The sequence below is a fragment of the Electrona antarctica genome (assembly GCF_951216825.1).
Source record: "Electrona antarctica genome assembly, chromosome: 3".
NCBI lineage: Eukaryota > Metazoa > Chordata > Actinopteri > Myctophiformes > Myctophidae > Electrona > Electrona antarctica.
The window spans coordinates 34888702-34901346 of NC_136808.1; the positions used below are offsets into that span (position 1 = coordinate 34888702).

Here is a 12645-nt window from a genome sequence, read left to right on the forward strand (position 1 = left end):
TCCTCCACTACAAGAACATTCTATTATACCACAGTTCCAAACTCGCATTGTGATCGGCTGAGAGACATTCCAATGAGTGCCAACATCCCTTAGTAACGGCACTCTGAATCCAACTTGTTTACCGTACCTGTAACTTAGCGATGGCTTTTTTTCTTCTTTCTGCTTTTGAAACCCTAATGTGTGGTGGTGTAAAATAATAATCCATTCAGCAATCCATCGGGATTCGCCTGTGCAGCAATGTGACATAAAGATAATTGAAGCCTAAATAGTATAATATCATGATAATATAATTATAACTGTATATAATATTATATATAATTTAATTCTAAATAAAATATGATGTTCAGTATGTGCAGTAATATGAAAATGTGTGATGCATTGCAATGTATCGTAGAATTGAATCGAATCGTTACCTGGTGAATCATAATCGAATTGTATTGTGTGGGCAGTGCCAATGCACACCTAATTTGTAGCTATTGCCATCTGTCAAATACCTATGGCATGTCCTATCAGGGCACGTGGTTGAGAGAGACCCTGGGAAAATCACTGCGCTGACTACTTGACTGAACCCCCAAAATAACCAAGAGGTCAAATAGTTATTGGTTTCCCTGGGTATTTTTGAGGGGCGCTAGCCCCTATATACAGCTAGAGATGTATGTCCCAATGCAAACATTAAATGCCATTGACAATGAATGGAGAATTTACGTCATACAGTATGTGTCTGAGCAAATCGGCTAATCGGCTAACAACACAAACATTAAATTCCATTGACAATGAATGGAGAATTTACTTAATCCGAGGAAGAGCAAATCGGCTATTTTGTCAAATTCCCATTGACAATGAATGGAGAATTTCCACCATATGTGTCTGAGTAAATCGACATGTTACGTCATGATGATGTACGATGATAAGAGCGAGCAAATCAGCTATTTTCGTCCTACACAGAGATTAAATTCCCATTGACAATGAATGGAGAATTTCCACCATATGTGTTGTACGATGATAAGAGCGCCCCTCACTTCACACTGGTGTGATTTTATATGTCTATATATTTCTACATCTACAGTATATCTGTGTATGTCTATTAGGGGTGTAACGATACATTTTAACAGCGATACGATACATGGTTGACGATATGATACATGGACGATATTGGTTCATTATGGCGATACGATCCGATACGATTCAATGATTTGAAATCGATACAGTAACTATTTAAAATACATTGACATTATTTTAAACTAAGTAATTAAACCCCTCTTTTTCTTTTTTCTTCTAAAAATTGCTAAATACCACGCACAAAAATGTAGTATTAATACAATTGATTATCTGCTTAGCAACACGATTCGATACCGATTATTTGCATTGCAAAACGATACAATACGATACATAGTCAATGTTGCAGTTTTCATTTCGATATACTTCGATTCTTGAAGTATCGTTACACCCCTAATGTCTATACATACCTACCTACAGTACCTACATTCATATAACCCAACAGTTGTACGCTAGAGCTGAACATTCTAGTTGCCGGTAAAGGACTATTGTTCAGATCAGTCATCTCAACAAGCAACCAAAATATAATGGGAAAACAAGCCTAGAGGAGCTGTTTGATCTGTGGTATATATATCTGAGATGTGTTGAGTGCCATCCTAATCAAAAATCAATACGCCCCACTTGAGCGGACCCACATGGCCTTTGTAGCAGGTTATGTAATCTGATAATATCAATCATAACTGTGTTAGAGGCAATCCGTCTGACTTTCACAGGGGGCTGGGGTCAGCAAGAGGGGGAAGGTGGGGAGGGGGGAAGAGACACAGGCCTCCCTTGCCATCAATTACCACTTATTATGGAGGGGGGTTACTCTGCCAGGGAGCAGTATAGCCCCCTGACCCCCCCTCCCCACCATAAATAATATTAACAGGACTGGCTCCATCAATCAATACATGTACAGTTCTATTGCTCCAGTCTTAATGGCGGCTTCCATGGCTCTACAGGCTCGATCAATGACTGTGGCTCCTCCAGTCCAGTATGTGGGGTAAACCTAGCTTTGCTCAAGCCCTGGGGGGGTCTCCAAACCCCTCAGACTTCTCTTGCTTTCTTTTTCCTCTCTGTCTCTTGTCATTGTCTGTCTCTGTCCTGTTTCGTTGATGCAGAAACATCCCCCTCCCCATTTCACCCCACACACGCACACAATACAAATGTGTACAGGCCACAAATGTAACACTCCATCCTAGACTTCTCCAAAGTTCGGTGGCTGCCGCTGTATCCGCGACGGTATGCATTAATACGCAGCGAGGAAAGTGTCAAACGTGTCAGAACGAGTGATTATGTGGAATGAATGAGTTTACTTAATGGCTGCCTCCTTCCAGCCCCTCACTCCTCTCTCCCTCCTCCTCTTCCCACCTCTCCCTCTGACTTCCTGCCATAATGGATGTGGTGAGACAGGAAGAGCGCTTCGCGCAGCAGCACCTCTTCTGCAGCGTCGGCGGGAGGTCACGAGGGACGGCGTGGCGACGGTGTTGCTGATGGGCGCGATCACAGGCGTCTGTCTCTACTTCACTGTCACAAACAGCTGTCAGTTTTTCCCCCAGTTTTATTTATTAGTCAGTTTTATAAATAGTTAAAAACAGAAGAAAGAATCACACTCGTGTGAAGTGTCCACTGTATTTATACGGGCCACTTGACATGTTTCATTGTTCTTTAGTGCCCTAAACAAACAATAAACTTCATAGACTTGGCCCGCAAACGATTTACATAAGTGCTTTAAACAAACATAGACTTGGCTGCCATATGCCATAATCTTCAAAAGCCATACATTGGAGGAGCTGGTGCCCCTCAAAAAAGTATACTATAATAAAAAATAAAATACCTGTAATTCATTCAAGAGATATGCATTAATAATAATAAGGGTAATAATAATAATGGATTTTATTTATAATGCACTTTACATTCCTCAGAATCTCAAAGTGCTACAGTAGACAAAAGCGTAAAACAGTAGGTAAAAGCATAAAAGAACACGATTAAAACACACAATTAAGCATCAAGGAAAACGAACACAAGTTTGTTTTATATATATACATACATACATGTACATGCACACTACATGCATATATAATGCATACAGAATAACCAACCACATAACGAAACGCATACATTTATTGTACATAAACCTATTTGGAGCATTTTCTTTGCTTTACGGATATCTGTTACAATGTTTTTTTCCCCCAAGCGGCTTACTATTCCCACCAACCCTCTCGTTTTTACGCGCCATGGCATTAGCTACAAGCGGGAGGTGGAGTGTTGAGATTGGGGAGGGTGGGGCGATCAGAGTTTATGGAGGCAGAGTAGGGTGGTGGTGGTGGTGGTGGGGGGGGCATAATTACGGAAGCAAATCATTTACGAGCAGAGTGCAAAGCAAGATTAATTAGCCTCATCATCCACCTGTGACCTTAGCCTCTCTGGAATCACTCCCTGCTTGACCAGCTTTTGCTATAAGTGAATCATTCACCCGGGGAGTGAGCGCTCCCTATACCCGGCAACCGGCGAGAGAGTAAGTGGCCGCGGCGACCCGGCCCTGTAGGCCGTGTTAACTGGGTGGCCATGGCAGATGTGTCATTGTAAGTGATGAAAACACAGACCCCTTTTTTGTGTGAGGGCCTCCTAGAAAGACCTTGAGAAAAACCCAGGGAAGTTGACTTTAAAAAGAAAAGAAGTCTAAATTGTGACTTATGCCTACGGGATTTTGAGACACCCTTTCACTTTGTAATGAATCATGTCAATTAAAGTGTTACCATTATTCTAATAATACACATCTGCTACAGTATACCTCAGGTCACAAGGCACATACACAGATGTTCGGAGCGTAGTTGTTGGAGACGGAGAAGTGCTGCAGACGTAAACACAGTGGCGTTTCTGGATGTTCTGGCGCCCTAGGTCTGATCTCCAAACAGGCGACTGTCCATAAAAGACATACCTCTATGCTTTATTTTACTTATTTTATTTTTCTAAACCCCTGATTGCTTTTATATTTTCATTAGTACATCCTGCAGACCATAAAAACGTTTCAACTGATGCGGTGAACTGTCCTAAATGTGTTTTTGTCGCATTCCTAAGCCAATAATTTGATGACCGGTGGAGTCTCCAGTAAAGAGTCTCCTGGCTCCTGTGGGTCATCAAATTATTGGCTTAGGAATGTGACAAACTAAAAAATCTCAAGTAATACAAATTATATATAGTCTATTAAACATAACTTATTTATTTACAGCACCACCTAAAGATAATGCAACCCGTCTAGGTTCCCTACCTTCAGGTCGTGCCTATATGAACAACACAAAACTCACCAGTCTTGTACCTTTGACAACATCAAAGGTACAACGTTTCGCCCCTCCAGGCAAGCCCGGAGGGGCGAAACTTTGTTGTATTTAGGTTGAAATAAAAAAGACGGACATTCCACTTCTTTCTTCATTTAGTCATTTTTTGGGTCCAGCACCGTATTCTGAAACTGGGATGTGCATATCGTTTTCCTTCTTTTCCTTTGACAACATCCCCACTGAAGTGATTGATATTTAAAAGTGCCTTGCTCAACTACAGTTCAAATGAATGCAAGTCTTGAAGGATGTGTTGTGAATTTGTGAAGTGTTCGAACCATCGTCGACTTACAGTACATTACTCTTCACATGCTTGCTATCCTAACCCACCTAGCCACTGGGGAGTCAGAAGGATTTGCCACACCTGGGTTCTATATCCGAGTCCCCCTTCGTAGGTTTGTGGTTCTAATTTAATTTTAGTATTAAGTAAAAAAATAAACATAAAAAGTTCACTGTTTCAGGTCAAGCTGAATGAAATGTCTTTCATACAACCGTGCATACAACACAACACACAGCATGTATCAATGTCTTGTGCCACAGGCTCAGGCCTTTCCGCCGAAGAATATCAACTCAGTCAAAGCTCAGCAGAGTGACTTCAAATGCTGGCCTTGCGCTGACCTGCAGACTTCAAAGCTCAATCAAGCCTTTTCCCCAGACAAGGAATCTCTGGTAGAGGCAATTTGTTAAACAGGAGAGAGGTTTAGTGTGATTTGGGAGCGAGAGGATGTTTCTCAGTAGTCCTGGCTAACCCACAGCTCAGCCACTCAGCAGGACTTGAAGGTGTGTGTTGGGGGGTGTCTGGGTATCCTCCACCCACTGTAAAGGAAAAAAAGAAAGCCTAGAACTGGGAGGATTTGAGCTACTGGTGCTAAGATATCTGGATCAGAAAATAGCCATTGTTATGTCCCAGAAAAGACAAGTTCATTATAGGCATTCATCAAAGCCCCATTGCCAGATGCATTAGCCTGTATGTCATGTTTGGCTAAATAATGATGTTGGGGTATGGATTTCCATAAGATGCAGAGGGGGAAAAAAGGCAATTCTTCTTCGCTCTTTCAGGAGTCGCTTGTCCTGTCTTCTCTAAAATGAACAACGGTTGAACAATGAGGAAATTGCATCCATAATTAATGAAAAGTCACATACAGTAAGTGGTGTGTGTGTGTGTGTGTGTGTGTGTGTGTGTGTGTGTGTGTGTGTGTGTGTGTGTGTGTGTGTGTGTGTGTGTGTGTGTGTGTGTGTGTGTGTGTGTGTGTGTGTGTGTGTGTGTGTGTGTGTGTGTGTGTGTGTGTGTGTGTCAGCCAGACGCATAAGCGAAAGAACAAAGAAGCCCTTTCATAGTGACTGGGAGAAAGTAGGTATAGAAAGAAACAACACAAAGAGACAGAGAGATGGGGTGGGGGTCGTAGGGTTGCTGGTTCTTGCTACTCTGTGCCAAAACAAAACAGCAAAACAAAAATCTATCTCGGAAGAAAAAGCTGCGTGTCTCGTTCACAGCATGGGACTGAGTCTCCTCTTAATGGCTTCTCTGTGGAATACAAGCCTCAATCGACTCATTGACTCTGGTGTCAGCCAGACATGTCTGAGAGGCATCAGACAGGCAGTAAGACATTTTAAAACGTCTGGTTGGTTGTCCTGTGTAAAATGGTACAAAAAGTAGAACTTATTTTCTTAAAGTACGAATCATAGTAGTAGGCCTACAGTATATGCAACAGGTTTTCAGTTCGTTAAACTGTTGACAGCCTCCATGCAACTGATATCTTTGAAAGTAGTTTCCTTCATGGCAGCTTTTCAGTCAGAATCGAGGCCTATTCGTGTCAAGCTTGCTTTCATGCTAAATTTATTTTAGGCCCATTCAAAATCATCCTTCAATTTAGAAATCACATTTTCCTGAGATTATGTATCGGCGGTAATTAAGAGTTCATACTCGTTTTTTTTGGGGATATTTTGTTTTAATCACCCCCAGAAGAGGAGAGCCCAAACCACTCCCTTGATGAGTATGTACAGTTCGACATAAGTACTGTATTTACTACGGTAATGGTCACAGCTGGCTGAAACCTGTCAAGTGAAGATGTATGAGCGGGCATGTAAAACGGACATAATTTCATGGTGAGGATGGAAACTGTTATTGTTGTTTGATTATTAAACCTTTTGGGGCAACTGCAAAACGCTTTACTCCGGATTAGCGTTGGGTTTCAGCCCCATTATTTATATATGCAACAAAATGATGTTTTGAAATCTGTCTCCCTTTTTAAACACTGTAAACAAAGGCTATCAATCATAACCCTTGACAGCTGTAATTGCTACCAGAGAGGACTAGTAGTGAGCTCACTCGCCCTTGCCTTAAGCCATTGCTCAGGCACATACTGGTCCGTGCCAGTCTCATCAAATGACGAAGTAACATGTTTAAGTAACTGGGAAGTCATTTTCAGTCGTATAAACTTTTAAGTTGTCATGTTTTTCATCTGTTTATAGCAACTGATTTCCTAATTAGCTTACAAAGGGCCTTTGAGCAACTTTGAATATGGTTAGCTTGTGTGGTTTCTGGGAATTTGTAATGCAGCGACGCTGCCATTCTTATTAGCCAAGATCCAGTTGTTCCCTTGCCATGAGTTGAATTGTAGGCTCCGACCTTCAAATAATGATGTTCCCATAGGAGCTGCTAGGTGAACAAAATGGGAGCATCTTTTTCGAGAGTGCAAGGATGTGGCTGACATGCACTGACTCTTTGCACCTTAATCCATGTTCTAGCTTAATCCATGTCTTTGATTTATAATGCACAGTACACACTGGCTGCTATGCTCATGCAACGTTATATATCTATCTATATATGTTATCTCTGTGTGTAAACATCTCTGTGTAAAATACATGTTTTTTTTGGACCTTGTAAAAAAATCACACATGCAATGTAAAGTGAGCGTTGCCTTGTCCAGCACAGTTGTTGACTTAAGCACAGCATTGTAATTACCCCTCGTGTGTGTGTGTGTGTGTGTGTGTGTGTGTGTGTGTGTGTGTGTGTGTGTGTGTGTGTGTGTGTGTGTGTGTGTGTGTGTGTGTGTGTGTGTGTGTGTGTGTGTGTGTGTGTGTGTGTGTGTGTGTGTGTGTGTGTGTGTGTGTGTGTGTGTGTGTGTGTGTGTGTGTGTGTGTGTGAGAGTGAGTGAGTGAGTGTGACCCGAATGCGACCCCAATCAGTTGCGTCAATGGGTCGTACTACAGACAGACAGACACACTCATACACACGCGGTTAGACACCGCTCAAAAGCCTTTAGTTGTACAGTTCTGTAGAAATAGGCTCGACAGTATCTGATGTGAGGACCCATACAGGGGAAATCCTTTAGGCTACTTGTACAGTTGGTCGTCTGTCCGATGCTCTGTTGTTGTTTCTCCGTGAATGTTGTGTGTCCGCTCTCTGTGTACTGTATATTCTCGGGCCATCACATCACGGAGCTGGGTTGAAAACGCAGGGGCAGGGTAGATCGCATGGGCGACGCCACGGAGCATGGGCGTAGGCGGCACTATGACTTGCCCATGCCCAGCTGAACTGCGCACGAAGTGTGCGCTCACAACTTGTTACCGTCTCAATTGTATATATCGATATGCCAGCATGGATGTCTGGGTACATGGACTACACATCAGTGTAGACCGAGAGCATCAGGAAAATGTATGAGTCAATGAGTAGATTTCTGAAGAATACTGGGCAACTGTATAGCTTAAAGACGTAGTGAAATGAAAAATACGTTTTTCACACTTTTAGACCATATCCGTGGTCATCATAACAATGGATGCCAAAACAATGGGACATTATTCACTTTTGTGTATTTTTATATCAAAAGCCCATAAAAATCTAATTTTAATTACTTTCTGTGAACGAAAATGTGATACGTGATGATGTGTAGAGGTACACATGAAGCTTGATTATGTGTTTGATATGGAGGGCTAAATCTAAAAATAAATAAATACATAAATAAATGTAATAATAAATAAATGCAAAAATACATAAATATGCAAAGAAATATATAAATCAATAATTAAATGTATTGTATTTATCTACACATTTAAATTCGCATTTAAATACACATTGAAATATGCATTTAAATGCACATTTAAATGTACATTTAAATGCACAGTACATTTAATGTGCATTTAAATACGCATTTAAATTTACATTTAAATACGCATCTAAATGTACATTTAAATGCACATTTAAATGTACATTTATAAATTGATAAATTGAAAATGGAGGACCCTGATGTAAACAAGCCTTAGTGTTTTTTCTGGTTTTATCCTCATAGCAGTTTTTGTCCTGTACCGTCGTTTGAACTGTACCCAAATTCTACAAACTGTGAATACAATAATCAATCAATCAATCAATCAAACCCTTTATTGGGTTCAGTATTTTTGAGGGGCACTAGCCCCTCCTATATACAGGTTTAATGTTTGTTTTTAGTTCAATGTTTGTTTTAAAAACACCATTTACAATGAAGGGAAAATTGATGTCATCTTGTCCCTAACACAAACATTAAATGCCATTAACAATAAAGATAATTTAAGAGTTTGGTTTGTCACCGTTTGTTTTACATCACCATTACATCACCTAATCATAGCAACATGAGTCAGACTTTAATATATTAGCGCCCCTCACTTCACACGGGTGCGATTTTTGTATCATTGTATTTGCAGTGGTGGTACATTTACTTAATTATTGTACTTATAGGCTACAATTTTGAGGTTTTTGTTGAGATATACACAGTTTACTATGAAAACCTGCATATCCCGTCAGTCAGTCAGTGTCACGCCTCCATATATGGTTATCAGTCCACGCCTTGTGTCATCATACCACGTGACATCACGCCTCATGACGTCATGCCTCGTGACATCACATATCCATATATGACCATCTCCATATATGAAGATCGCAACACTGACCTCATCAAACCCTGGATAACCATACATGGAGAAGACTGGATCATCACCTAGATCTGCATATGTGGAGCCTGCCAGCAACTCTACATCTGACCTCAAACCCTTAGATCTCTATATATGGAGCTGACCTGTTCTGACATTCCATATGTTGATCATTCTCTACCTGTCCTTCCACTTCGGTGTCTCCCTTTTGACTGATACCTGTCCATTCAACAGGCCCGAAGATGAAGGCCCGGCCCTACTGCTGGGCCCTCATCAAACTCTGTACACTCAAGACACTGCCCCCGCTGCCACCCTTACATCTCCATATATGGAGTTGACCTGTTCTGACATTCTATGTTAATCTGACCTCTGACCTCATCAAACCCTGTACACTCAAGATACGCTCCATATATGGCCAGTACAGAATTCATTCCATATGTTGATCTAACCCCCCATGCCAAAGCACCAGTGCTCGTCCAGCAGTCTGCCGTCACTCAGGCGGATGCGTGCATGCGACCTCGCCCTCAGGAGGTCTTACTGGTACTTTACTATTTTCTAATACCAATACTTTTACAAATCCCAAAATTGTAGCCTACTTTTACTCCATTAAATTTATTTGAAAACTAGATTTTGATTATTATTACAAAACTTACATACAATAGCTCTATATACATTTTGGGCATTTGAAAATAGCCGATCTACAAGCTTACATGGGCTGCGATGAGACACATTGTGAGCTTGGAGATCTTCTATTTTCAAAATATTTGTATACATTTGGGACATTATTCATAATGTAGCCTACTTTTATTTTGGTTACTTGTATATTTTGATGCCAATAATATATATATTCAAAACAAACTTGAACTAAAATGAAATGAAAAATCCAAAACTATATGCTAGTGGCTGGATGGGATTTTTTGGTGTTTGATTGCTCTGGGTTAGATTGCTAATGGCTGAATAGGAAAGACACGCCCCCTCATTAACATACGGTTCATGAAATACACCCTTGGGAAAAGCAGCTTGAAATGTGTATTTAAATGCACATTTAAATGTGCATTTGTGTATTTAAATGTGTACATAATAAAACACATAAATACATTTAATTATTAATTTCTATATTTCTTTGGCTATTTATTTATTTATTTTTGCATTTAATTATTGATTTATATATGTCTGCATATATATTTATTTAATTTTGCATTCTTTATTTATTTATTAGATATGGCAGTTTTGTCCCTCCATAGTTTGATTCCCATATCTGCGTGTCCGTCCAAACACAGCTGCTACTGATTACAGAAATCCTCTGTTTTTAATCCCATTCAAGATGACATCCAGGCAGTGTATTACTCGGTTTAAACTTCAGCAGCACGCTAAAATATGTATCTGAAAACATTATAGAGTAGAATAATCCATGAGCTTTGCTGCCTGACGTTCTGTGACTTTGTTTACAAACAGATCTGTGTGTGTGTGCGTGGCGTGTGCTCTGAGAGTGAACACAAAGTCTTATCGCCTCTTTAACCCCTGGTCGGTTTGTATGCCTGGGTCAAGTTCATGTACCACCATTGAGCGTGGGATTTGATTCCTCCACTGTGACTCTGGCTTGGCCATGCACTCCAAGGAACACAATTGGATCACTGTCACAACATTAAAGATGGAGTGCTGTGATTGTTTTCCCCACCCTAAAACATGATCAGGTATTATTATTATATAAAGAGGAAGAATGTTTTCAAAAAAGTGTACAGTATTTGTTAAAATTACGTTTTTATGTGGACACGCCCACCAGTTCATTAAGTATGCTTGGTTTGCCTGGTGGGTGGTGATGGGTGGTGATCCACCTGAACTGAAGCCGCACCCACAGCTGTTGTATGATAAAGGGGGAGGGGTTAGGGGAGGGGATGATAGTGTGATGTCACTATATCACTGTTTTTTTCATTGGCACGTTTGACTGTCAAGGTTTCAGCCTCCAGGAAGAAACCCTAAATACAAAGGGAAGACATCATTGCATATAACAACCACACCAAGGGGTCTAATGAAGTACTCTCACCTCATAAACACCTTAAAAACTGGAAAACAAAAAATCACGGCACTCCATCTTTAAGTATTACAGGCTGTCCGGGGCGCCTGTTCAGCAGGGAGTTGAACTGGGAAGGATAGCATGTTCCTCTGCACGCATTGTGCCATCCCATTGAAGCTTCTCACTGTCCTGTAAAAAATAATCATCTGGAAATTCCATGTGTATTGCCAATACACATGGAGTTTCCAGATGATTATTTTGGAGGAGACACGTGGTTGTCTACTCCATTGGTTCTCAAACTTTCATGTATAAAAATATCCAGATAGCAATTGCTTGCGATCATTCCCCCGAGAATAGGGATGCTGGGGGTTCAAGTGGTTAAAGCGCAAATAACATGCATTTTAAAACGGCTTTTAATATTTAATATCATATTGTCTATGTCCCTCAAAGTTATTTCTAATGGTTTGATCCTCAATCACCACTCTGATATAACCAGTCCTTGTCATTTATTTCTGGACTTTGAAAGCAGTTTTAGCTGCAGTACCACAATGTCCTGAGTTGGTGGGGTGCTGATATGCAGATTATTTAATATTTTAGTCATTATAATACTGATGCTAGATAAAACCAGGCTTGTTTCCATTCCATGCCAGCTTGGAAAATCAACAATGGTGGACATTGTAAACAAAGTGGAAATGCAAATTTGGAACCGAAGAAAGTAAGGTGACATTGATGACATCACGATGAGGACAAAATCAGTTGAGCTGATTCCTGAGAGCAATTTCCATTAAAGCACCCATATGATATATGAAAGCCTGATTGTTCAAAATTGGTTATTTGTGGGGATAGAGCCCCAAAAACACAAAATAAATGGAAAAAGTTGAATTTTATGTTAAAGGTCCATTAACAAAAGTTTGAGTTTTAAGCATATTTTGATTATCGCCACAATACTAGTAGTTTCCATTTCGTCCCATCCCTAGCACCTGGCAGAGAAGCATGACGTGTACATACTGTAGCAGTCAAGAGGTGCACGCACATTCTCAAGTCGGATATTTCGGCAGGTTCTGCCTGGATCAGAATAGAAGGAGAAGGTCCGCACAACATCTTAATGCTCCCAAAAATATGTATTTAATATGTATTAACTATTTTGCTGCCCCTAGTGTTAGCATGCTGTTACTGCAGATATGCCGCCCATCCACCCCCACTATACTGAGCTTGTTGTCTTTCCGGGTTAAACAGGAAGGTATGGGCCGACGGGAGGAGTTCAACACCACTCGCATTAGCCCACAGCCTTTAGCTAGCAGTACAACCAGCTACATTTTTTCAGCGATGCGATACAAACTCACAAATGATTTACGATCG

General features: G+C 40.6%; 1 long non-coding RNA gene across 4 annotated transcripts in view; it reads left to right on the forward strand.

Moving 5' to 3' along the window:
• The window catches only part of LOC306918842, a 247539-nt gene that overhangs the window by 144688 nt on the left and 90206 nt on the right, over window positions 1-12645 (forward strand). The window lies entirely within an intron of this gene.